An 8,049-nucleotide genomic window follows, 5' to 3' on the forward strand; every position below is an offset into this window, starting at 1 on the left:
AAACGCACCTATTCACCCTCAAGCACAAATCGGTGCACAGTCATCACTGTTCAATAAAAATAAAAACAACAAACCCTTGGTGGTGTCTTGCTCTTCGGCCCCCTCTGCTGGCTAATGCTCTCTTCCTGATGTTGTCATCTTCTTTGCTGGCGGCCTATTTGTCATAATAAAAAGCACAGAACGTGCCCATTTTTATTTATGGCCCACAGGGCCGACTATGTCTAGTTCACCTGTGGGGCATCGGTGCCCTGTGACCAAGGGTCCGCCAGCAAGATCTCGGGCCTTCATGGCCGGTTCCAGCAGAGGGGCCATGCCCCAACCCATGGGGTCCATAAGTGGTGCTCAGCCACAGACATGTGGTCCATAAGGTGGTGCATCGATGCAGACAGCTGGTTCCGGGAGTTTCGGGCGCACAATGGCGGACTCACGCACGCTCCCCTCGGCGCCCAGTGGCGCACAGTCCTCATGTGGGAGACAAAAGGGGGAAAAAAGACAGATGAGCGAGGGGTAAGGTCACAATACACATCAATAAAGGCAATGCAAGGCGAGGTGCGTATGGAGACGGAGCGGAGAAAAGCTCGCCCCTACCGTACGTCACCCCCCCCCTGTCACCTACTCTACCCTTGCCCTTACCCCATATTTACAACAATCTACACATTTACAAATTCGTCACTACTGTCACGTCTCCCCATATCTCTCCTACACCAAATTCGTCACCACAATCCCTCTAGCCAAAATTTGCCATCACCAATTCATCATCAATCCTCATAAGGAGGAAGAGATGGAACAACAAAGCACAATGTCACACCCACGTCATGATGCTTCTCACAATCCAAACATTTGCACCAAAATAATAAAAACCAACAAACCATGGCATGGTGCGGAGTACCATCACCTCAGGTGAGTGGATGCAGATGGTGCGAGGAGATCTCCATCCTAACTATCCTCTAAATGCCATTAACACACTTTACACTACCCGGGGTCTTTCCCTGCCAAACCATTGGCCATCTTACTCTATGCAGTTTTAAGAACCAAATTCCCATTGACCAAACTGTGGTGCTTCATCAATTTGGGGTCTCACTCCCCCGATTCATCTCCCGGTGCCCTTGCACAATTTCCGGGCTGGGTCGTGCAGCTCTCCCAGCAGGTCTACCCACCTGCACACCTCCACCACTGTAGTTGCCACCCGAGCTTACCTAGCTCCTCACCCTAACCTATCCCCTTTCCTCTACTGGGGAAGGCCACTCCTGGCATGAGTGTTGTGGATATGAGAATTGTGTTTTTTTAAAATTGTTTTATTGTGGACCCTCCTTCCTCCAGTTGTGTATAAAGGTCAAAGTGCGTCCCGTAATTAGGTCATAAACAATCACGTTTAGCCAATCATAGATTTCCTCCTTGTTGGTAGTTATTTCCCTATTCTGTGTATTAGGCTAAGGATTTGTCTTCCATTAATTAATACTCCATTGCACCGAATTCAGACAAGGTAGATTCCCTGCACATTCCCCTTTCCTCAATAGCCAACTGCATTGAGCGGTTCGCTGAATTCTGCTGCAGCTGTGGGTTGTTGTTTTCGCTCCAAGACTCCATTAGCCACGAGGTCGCCTCGGAGCCAAAGGTGGGAGGAGTCGGTCCAGCGCCGGGGACAAGCCGTGGTCTAGCCAACGCCCCCTCTAAGGGCGGGGTCGGTGAGCCCTCGCGTCCAATCAGGGCCGAGGCGAGCTCACCGATGGGCGTGTCCTAGCGGCCGGCGGCTTGATCGCCGGGGGGCGATATAAAGTGCGTGTGCATGCGTCAGGACGGTGGTTAGTAGTTGGTTGTTGGTGGCTGAAAGAAGACACAGCAAGCCTTTTGAGAGAGGGGTTGGTGGTTGGTGGCTGAAAGTACCGTTGCTGCTGAAGGAGGAAGGGTTGATGAAGAACGAGAGTGGCGTTGGAGGAGGACGAGTTGAGTGTGGCGTTAAGTGGCAGTAAAGTGGAGCTGAAGAGCCTGGAGTCCAGCACGACACGCCGATCCGCTCGCGATGAACGATACGCGCCGCTGCACACCAAGGCTTTCCCGCCAAGAACGCGGGTGGACTCCTGGAGCGGGACCTCGACGCCTGTAGTGGCCTGGGCCTTCCCATGCCTCCTTCCAGCCAATCCACTCTGCAATTCCCCGTGTGAGTCTGTCTTTTGTTTGTTCTGTCCTGGGTTAATTAAGACTGTAGGTAAGCTAGCATTGCACTGTGTCTCCTTGATTCCTTCTGTCTTTATTTTATTATCTTTCCTTCTTCCTTGGTTTATTTTGGTTGTAAATAGCAAATAAATTATATTCGTATATCCTACTTGTGTCTTCCTCTTCTTCACATCCGTGTCGCCTTTGTCTTTTCCCCATTGAATATCTGTGGCACGATTTGGCCCACGTTTAAGGAATCGGGTCTTAGTAATTGTTACTAGTTCGGGCCGTGGCCGCCATCCGCTCGGCAAATCAACACCTTATCCGCGGTCCGTAACAATTGGTGTCAGGAGTGGGATTCGAACCTGGGACTAAATTTATTTAGCCCAAATTTTGGGCCACCCGTAATTTTGAGCGCGCTATTCGCGCTTCAGGTCCGTATCTCACAGCCAGACACCAATTGTTATGGCCAATAGTACAATTGGTGTCCAAAATTTGGGCTAAATAAATTTATCCCAGGTTCGAATCCCAACTCCTGACTACCAATTGTTACGGACCGCGGATAAGGTGTTGATTTGCCGAGCGGATGGCGGCCGCAGCCCGAACTATTAACAATGACTAAGACCCGATTCCTTAAACGTGGGCCAAATCATGCCACAGATATTCAATTTGGAAAAGACAAAGACGACGGATGTGAAGAAGAAGAAGAAGACAAAAAGAGGTTTGAAATACGAATATGATTTATTTACTATTTACAACCAAAAGAAACCAAGGAAGAAGGAAAGATAAGAAAATAAAGCAGAAAGAGGGACGGACCAGAAGGACACAGTGAAAACTCTAGCTTACCTATTCAGTCTTAATTAATACCCCAGGACAAGACACACAAAACAGACTACGAGCAAACTCACACGAATGGGGAAATTGCAGGCAGGAATGGAAGGACTGGAAGGAGAGGAACGCTCCGCTCGAACCGGAGCACGGTCGGCCCGAGAGTCAGCAGCCGCCGCCCTTCCTCGATCGGCACGTCCAGCAGCCGCCGTCAACGCCCTAGCTGCGGTCGTGCGGGCTGCCGCGATACGTGCACCCTGGCGGAGTCAAAGCTGCTGGTGGAGCCACAACTGCTGGTGGAGCCAAACTACTGGTCGGGCGCAACTCTTTCTTGGTACTTCTCGCTTAACCGCAACCACCTTCGACTCCTTCTCATCACTTGTGTCAAAGGCTTCCCCGCGCTTCTTATAACGCCGCCGGCGATCAATCCGCCGGCCTCTAGAACACACCCATCGGTGAGCTCGACTCGGCCCTGATTGGTCGGCACGGGCTCTCTGGCTCCACCCTTTTGATGACGATGGGCGGGCACGCCCAGGATTCGGCGGCTCCTCCCCCTTCTTCTCCAAGCCTACCTCGTGGCTAATGGAGTCGCGGTGAAAACCGCCCAGCAGCTGCGGCGAATGCAGTTGGCAGGAAAGGCTTTGGGAATGGGAATGAAAGGGGATCTATCTATTTGAATTCGGTGCAATGGAGTGTCAATTAATGGAAGACAAAGACTTAGCCTAATACACAGAATAAGGAAATAACTACCAACAAGGAGGAAATCTATTATTGGCTAACGTGATTGTTTATGACCTAATTACGGGACGCACTTTGACCTCTATACACAACTGGAGGAAGGAGGGTCCACAATAAAACAATTTAAAAAAAAACACAATTCTCATATCCACAACACTGCACCCTCCTCCTCTTACAAAATCTCCCGGCACCACATGCAGCCCGTCTCACCTTCGGGGTTCTTCTTCCTCCCTGCACCAACACCTGCAAATCTTTATAAGGATTTTTAAGCACAGCATCGTGATGTGAGCACGGACTTTGAGCAATTTCCATTCCTTCCTCCAACTGCTGGGCTACCTCCGTCGTCTTTTCAATTTCAACTATACCCACCTCTACTTTTTCTTTATTCGCCTCAACGACCGCTGGCTTTAATAAAATTTTCTCTCCTACCTCAGCGGTCGCCGGCTGCCTCATACCCCGGGTCGCGATTTCTATACCCGTCATTGTTCCCGTGCTTTTCTCCACTTCGCCCAACCAGTGCTCCTCGACCCGCTTTACCTCGTCGTGCACCCTTGGGACCTTTTCGCTCAACCTGCGGTTAACCTCCTTCTCAGCCTCCCTTTCCTCGTATGCGGCTCTGTCCCTTGCCATTCCCTCAGTTATTTCCCTCATTTCGTTCATTATTGCTTCAATTTGGCCTCCCAATCGCTCACCATCAGTCCTCATTTCTTTGAATTCGGCCATTATTTGGTCCATAAAAAATCGCATGTACTCCGGCATCTCGGGCTCGGCTGCTGCGACCACGGGCGCGGCTAAATTTGGTGCCGCTACAACCACGTGTGCGAGGGCGCCATTTTGCGCACCTGATACCCCCTCAACCACCTCCTCATTGTTCTCCTCCATTTCTTCCCTCTGGTCCTGGGTTACCCCTAAACCCTCTTCTAGTTCCCCCACCGGCATCCGATCACCTTGACCAGCCATGGCACGATTTCCAAATTTAAGATTTTTAAATAAAACAAAATTTTGGGCCACCCGTAATTTTGAGCGCGCTATTCGCACTTCAGGTCCGAATCTCACTCCCAGACACCAATTGTTGCGGCCAATAGCACAATTGGTGTCCAAAATTTGGGCTAAATAAATTTAGTCCCAGGTTCGAATCCCAACTCCTGACTACCAATTGTTACGGACCGCAGATAAGGTGTTGATTTGCCGAGCGGATGGCGGCCGCGGCCCGAACTATTAACAATGACTAAGACCCGATTCCTTAAACGTGGGCCAAATCGTGCCACAGATATTCAATTTGGAAAAGACAAAGACGACGGATGTGAAGAAGAAGAAGAAGACAAAAAGAGGTTTGAAATACGAATATGATTTATTTACTATTTACAACCAAAAGAAACCAAGGAAGAAGGAAAGATAAGAAAATAAAGCAGAAAGAGGGACGGACCAGAAGGACACAGTGAAAACTCTAGCTTACCTATTCAGTCTTAATTAATACCCCAGGACAAGACACACAAAACAGACTACGAGCAAACTCACACGAATGGGGAAATTGCAGGCAGGAATGGAAGGACTGGAAGGAGAGGAACGCTCCGCTCGAACCGGAGCACGGTCGGCCCGGGAGTCAGCAGCCGCCGCCCTTCCTCGATCGGCACGTCCAGCAGCCGCCGTCAACGCCCTAGCTGCGGTCATGCGGGCTGCCGCGATACGTGCACCCTGGCGGAGTCAAAGCTGCTGGTGGAGCCACAACTGCTGGTGGAGCCAAACTGCTGGTGGAGCCAAACTACTGGTCGGGCGCAACTCTTTCTTGGTACTTCTCACTTAACCGCAACCACCTTCGACTCCTTCTCATCACTTGTGTCAAAGGCTTCCCCGCGCTTCTTATAACGCCGCCGGCGATCAATCCGCCGGCCTCTAGAACACGCCCATCGGTGAGCTCGCCTCCGCCCTGATTGGTCGGCACGGGCTCTCTGGCTCCGCCCTTTTGATGACGATGGGCGGGCACGCCCAGGATTCGGCGGCTCCTCCCCCTTCTTCTCCAAGCCTACCTCGTGGCTAATGGAGTCGCGGTGAAAACCGCCCAGCAGCTGCGGCGAATGCAGTTGGCAGGAAAGGCTTTGGGAATGGGCATGAAAGGGGATCTATATATTTGAATTCGGTGCAATGGAGTGTCAATTAATGGAAGACAAAGACTTAGCCTAATACACAGAATAAGGAAATAACTACCAACAAGGAGGAAATCTATTATTGGCTAACGTGATTGTTTATGACCTAATTACGGGACGCACTTTGACCTCTATACACAACTGGAGGAAGGAGGGTCCACAATAAAAAAATTAAAAAAAACACAATTCTCATATCCACAACACTGCACCCTCCTCCTCTTACAAAATCTCCCGGCACCACATGCAGCCCGTCTCACCTTCGGGGTTCTTCTTCCTCCCTGCACCAACACCTGCAAATCTTTATAAGGATTTTTAAGCACAGCATCGTGATGTGAGCATGGACTTTGAGCAATTTCCATTCCTTCCTCCAAATGCTGGGCTACCTCCGTCTCCGTGATGCTGGGCTACCTCCGTGATGTGAGACTTAAATCCATCTAGGCCTGGAGTATTCTCAGTGTACCTATGTTTTTATTTATTTATGTGTGTTTACTTTAACATTATTGCTTGATCTATTCCGTTGGCACCCTATTCAACATGCTGTCTGCTTCCAGGAGAATCTCCCGGCCTCACCATAAGCCCATCCTGCTGGTCCCACTCCAGGCTCTTACTTAACTCCACCTGGGGCTAGAATACCCTGAGCGTACCCCTGCTTGTACACTCTTAACCTTCTTATCTGCCCTATTCCATGAGCCCCCTTGTTTTCCGTTATATATCAGCTTACGGTGGTATCGCCAGGCCCCACTATAACCCTTTCTTCTCTGAAGGGAGGGAGGGGGGGCAGAAGGGGCGGGGTTGAGGGCTCGGGGTCACCCCCCAGGCCGCGAAACCGGACGACTCTCAGGCCACCTCCCCCGTCCGACGGCCATGAGGGACCCGTGGCCAGAGCGCGAGACACAACCACGAGCCCGCGGGCCCATCCCCGTACCCCCCAGACAGACGGCCACCCAGCCCGAGCCGCCGAGTCACTGGGTGCATGACCACGACCCCCGAGGGTGCCCCCCCAGCCGGACCGCACCGCCGGCCACCGCGTCTGCCCCCACAGACCACGGACACGGGCGATCTCATCTCGCGGGCACCTCTCACCGAGAAGGCAACCTCTTGCGCCCCATGTCCCTCACCTTGGCTACTGGCGGTGCGCGATTACCACCATTAGTCCCTTTCTTCCGGGTTCAGTGCTCCCCATGCTTGTCCCTGCTTGTCCCTGCGACGGTGGTCGATCTTAGTCCCTGCGTCCGTCAGGCTCCGGGATATTGGGGACGATTGGGGGGGGAAGCGATACCCTGCCAATTATGAGGGGAGGGAGGCTGATATCTGCTTGTCTGGCCGGCCTGTCTGACTGCCCGTCCCTTCGTCGACTCCTCCGAGTGGCCAGGTCATGGTGGGTGTATCAATTCCACCCCGCACAGACTATGTTTTTGGAGTCAGCCTGAGACTGGGCCGGCCCCTTATGCAACTGCAACTACCCCTTGTGTGGTCCTCGGCGAGCCTCCACCCCTTAAACCGAAGTCCCTTACGAGGGGGAGAGGGAGGAATATAGCCGCTCGTCTGGGTAGACAGCTGAGCCGTCGTTCCTTTCTATGACTCCTCCATTAAAGGCCGTAAGGCCACAGAGCACTCGTGGGTTGGTGTATCGATGCTGGCATGCGTGCTCTCTCTATGCATAACATCTGCATGTGTTCCTCCAAAAACAGGTCCTGGATCGTAGTGTAAATATCAGCGTAGTCTTGTAAATAATGTTCCCTACCGGCTGTATGTTTAGTTTGCGAATTCTTTCCGCAATTCGGTTATCCTGTGGGTGTGTTTCTGTGAGGAGAAGGGTGCAACGTCGCAGGGGGACATATTTACTCATTTGTGAATATCTGTAAAACTGTCGCACTCAGGGTAGAGTTAATAGTAGAGGGAACTACATCTGAGTGCCACACTAAAATAGGTAAAAATTTGTCGGGTCGAGCCGCCCCGAGGGTAGAGAAGGGTGCAATGTTGCGGATATGGGATTTGGCCTCCATACCCGCTTGTAAATATTCCCCTATTTCCCCAATACTCCCCAACTATCCCCAATCCCCCATTCCCTAGTCCCATTGTCTGTAAACAGCACTCTGTAGAACCGACCTTCCCCTTTTTCCCCCATTAAATGTCGTGCCCAGGTCCACCGCATCTCACGTAGACAACTTTCGGACATCTTGCT

Source organism: Myxine glutinosa, chromosome 2 (genome assembly GCF_964187855.1).
Source record: "Myxine glutinosa chromosome 2, kmMyxGlut1.1, whole genome shotgun sequence".
NCBI lineage: Eukaryota > Metazoa > Chordata > Myxini > Myxiniformes > Myxinidae > Myxine > Myxine glutinosa.